This window comes from Austrofundulus limnaeus, unplaced genomic scaffold (assembly GCF_001266775.1).
Source record: "Austrofundulus limnaeus strain Quisiro unplaced genomic scaffold, Austrofundulus_limnaeus-1.0 Scaffold1227, whole genome shotgun sequence".
In the NCBI taxonomy this organism is placed as follows: Eukaryota; Metazoa; Chordata; class Actinopteri; order Cyprinodontiformes; family Rivulidae; genus Austrofundulus; species Austrofundulus limnaeus.
Window position 1 is genome coordinate 54424 of NW_013953629.1, and position 3826 is coordinate 58249.

Below are 3826 nucleotides of genomic sequence, written 5' to 3' on the forward strand. Positions count from 1 at the left end.
GGAGGAGGTTTCTTCATCAATAAACTCAGTCCTTATTTCTCATGTTTATTAAAGGTTTTATAGATTATTAACAACAGAAGTTTGACATCTTCTTTTGTAATAAAAATTAACAGATTTTAGGAAAGTTAACATTAATAAAATGTTTAAAGAAATCACTCTGCTGACGTGAACGGTTGATGAGATATTTACCTGTGAAGAAACAGGAAGTGATGTCATAGAGGAATGTCAGCATGTAAACAGAGTTGTTACAACAACTAATAAACAAACTGTAGAGACGAATCTGATGTTTCTGTAGATTATTTTTAGTCTATCAGAGATGAAGAGGAGTTAAAGTTTAAATAATATAGTTTTAATAAACAAAGACCAGAGAGTTTATTTTGTTAAAGAGTTCCTCTTTGATGTCACTTCCTGTTTTATGTTGGCTGAGACAAATTCAAAAGAAAACAGGCAGTTATGAGACAAAATGGGTTAAATCATGTTTCTTAAATATAAAATATGTTTTTTGTTACTTTTGTATCTGAAGGTTAATCTTGTCACAGGAACCTTAAAGTCCACAGTTTGTGTTTATTTTCCAGTTGTTTCCATGACGACTGATTAATCAGATACTTAAAGCTGTCAGCAGGTCACAGAGTTTGTTTCAGCTGCAGGAACTCTGAACTGAGTCTGAGTTCTGGTTCTGATCCAACTGAGACACTCAGCGTCCAGCAGGTTCTGATGGACCGAGACGTCCACCTGTCCCTCTGAGGACACCTGAGAGGGACAAACAGGACCAGCATCCAGGTCCTGCAGCTAATCAAACCCTTCAGGACCTTCCTGCCAGGACCTTCCTGCCAGGACCTTTAGTCACAGTTTAAACATGTGGAGAAATTCAGCTTCTTCTCATAAAAAATTAATTAATCTGTTTAAAAATATTTAAAACTTTCAAATGTTTAAATCTTTACTGAACGTTTGACATTTTCAGCTGCTTTGGATTTTTTCAGCTTTCTTCGACTTCTGTTTAGCTAATGTTAGCGTTTTTCCTGCTTTTTTAAGCTATCGTTCTGATCTTGTTTGTTTTTTATGCTTTTTCATTTTTTTCAGCTGTTTTGAGTTTTTAGCTATTTTAAATAATTTAAGCTTATTTTTGCTAAATTCAGCTTTGTGATAATTTTAGCTGCAGAAAATTCAGCAAATGTTGATTTTGTTCCTTTGTGCTGATTCCAGCTACTTTTAAAGCTAATTTTAGCTGTTTTTAGCTGCTCAGCTGAAATCTTTTAGCATGAAGCGTTTGTGTAGCTGTTGTTGTGTAGCTGTTGTTGTGTAGCTGTTGTTGTGTAGCTGTTGTTGTGCAGCTGTTGTTGTGTAGCTGTTGTTGTGTTCTTACCAGAGAGCAGGCGGGTCAGGAAGAGTCCAGGATCTTATCTGTACCGGGGTCCTGGAGCCAACAGGTCCAGGAGAGAAACCCAGACCTCCTTCTTCCAGCTCCTCCTCGAAAGTCCCAAAGTGGACCAGGACCAGAGAGGATGGAGTTCTGGGTCTGACCCGGGGGTCTCCTCCCAGTGGGACATGTCCTCTAAGGGGAGGTGTCCTGATCAGGTGAACCTCCTCAGGTGACTCCTTCAGATCCAGAGGAGCAGCAGGTCTACTCTGAGCCCCTCAGCCTGTCTCTGATTGACCCCACAGACCTGCTCGGATCCAGGATCAGGTCACCAGGACCCTGACCTGTGGTCTGGTCTAAAGTCTTGAACCCAGAGACTGGACCTGCAGGTTCTGATGAAGAAGTGCTCAGGTGTGGTGGTCTCTGAAAGCCTGGTGGGGTTCCTCTGGTCCTGCAGACCCGAGTCTTGGATCCGTTCAGGTTTGATGAATCTTTGTTGGAGCAGCAGGGTCCCTGGGGGGAACCGGTCCACGTCGGGTCTCTGTATTAATATGGAAGTGAAGCAGAAAACAGCTGCTCCTCACCAGAACCAGAACCAGAACCACATGCAGGATCCGTTTGTTCTGATCTGTTAACGTTCAACGCGTCCGGTCCGGTCCGGTTCTTTTACTTTATCAGATGTTTATTTCCTGTTTCATTTGTCCAATCACACCTGGTTCTGGTTCATCACACCTGGTTCTGGTTCATCACACCTGGTTCTGGTTCATCACACCTGGTTCTGGTTTATCACACCTGGTTCTGGTTCTTGAAGCTGTTCTGGGTTCTGATTGGTCACACAGTTTGCAGTTTTAGTTCGACACACCTGGCTCCAGTTTCTAATCGTCACAGTTGATTTTAGTCTCTGATTATTAAACCCAGTTTAGTTCCTGGTTCTGGATCCTGGTTCTGACACCTGGTACCAGATAGAAACAACAAAATTGGGCCCAAAAACTGAAAACAAAACAAAAAGCTTTCAAAGATAAATAAAAGACAAATTTAAAGAAACTTCAGTTTTAATAAAACTTTCATGTTAAAATGAATCTCTGGTTCTGCTCCAACAGGAAGTGATGTCAGAACTGTTCTGGTCCAGTCCTCAGGGCTCTAACAGCTGGTTCCAGTGGTTCCAGTGGTTCAGAACCAGGTCCTGGCAGCAGCTCTGTTTGTGTTTATAATCTGGGCCGGCAGCTCAGAAACTAAAAGTCCCAGTTCTTCTCTGGGACTGCAGCTCGGGCTGTAAATGGGCCGGGTCTGGGCCGGTTCTCCCCGCGGGGCGGTGGAAGCGACTCGAACAGATTCTGTGGGACTCAGTGGGGACCAGAATCGAGGTTGAATGTCGAGGCTCTGCGGGTCGGCCCGTTTGTCGCAGCAGAGGCAGCTAAAAGTGAGTTTTCTGATCTTTAAATGGGTCGACGGGTTTTTCCTCGGAGCCAGCGGCCCACATTTCATCTGGACCTGGTTCCGCACAAGTGGATTAGTGGGCTGGGTCTGTCAGGTTTTACAGGTCCAGTCCGTCTGTTTGAGTCCATCGGGTGGAACCAAAGAGTCAACAGGAAGAAACTGATCTGGTCCAAACACAAACCTGGATCTGTAACAAAAACCAGGACTTGGTTTGACTGAGGAGGGTCTTCTTTAGTCCACAGACCGGATCAGAACAGACCACCAGAGACAGGCTGGACTAAATAAAACCGTTCATCTCAGTAGATCAGACAGTTTGTTTTTCAAAGACCAAGAAACTTGTCGCTGAGTCAGAACAAGGGACCACTTCAGTCAGGGTTCTCTGGAGACCCCTAAAGTCAAAACCTTGATCCAGCAGGTCTCCATCAGTTCTTCAGGTTGGTCAGGAAACTATCCGACTCAAACAGAACTCTCAGACTGACTTAGGACTGGACTTGGACTGGATCAGTCCAGGACCTTCATCTGGTTCTCCTAAAACCAGTGGAGTCTTCTTCAGCAGGTTGTTGATGGTCTTTGTCCTGCTGAAAGCTGGACTCTGAACCAGGTGKCCATCCTACATTTCTCTAACTACAACTAAGGAGTCAGATTCTGGATTTAGGATTAAAGACCTGAAACTGGATTCTGGAAAAATGAAACATTTTATAAAACTTTCAGTTTGGATCCTCAGATCTGCAGAGAAGAAATGACCCAAACTGACAACCTGAGCCTGAACCCTACAGCTGCAGAGACCCTGAGAAGATTCTGATGATTCAACGTCCTTTAAGGAACATGAAGGTCCTGAATATCTGACGTCTCTTAAAGAACACAAAGGTCCTGAATTTCTGATGTCTCTTAAAGAACACAAAGGTCCTGAATATCTGACGTCTCTTAAAGAACACAAAGGTCCTGAATATCTGACGTCTCTTAAAGAACACAAAGGTCCTGAATATCTGACGTCTCTTAAAGAACACAAAGGTCCTGAATATCTGACATCTC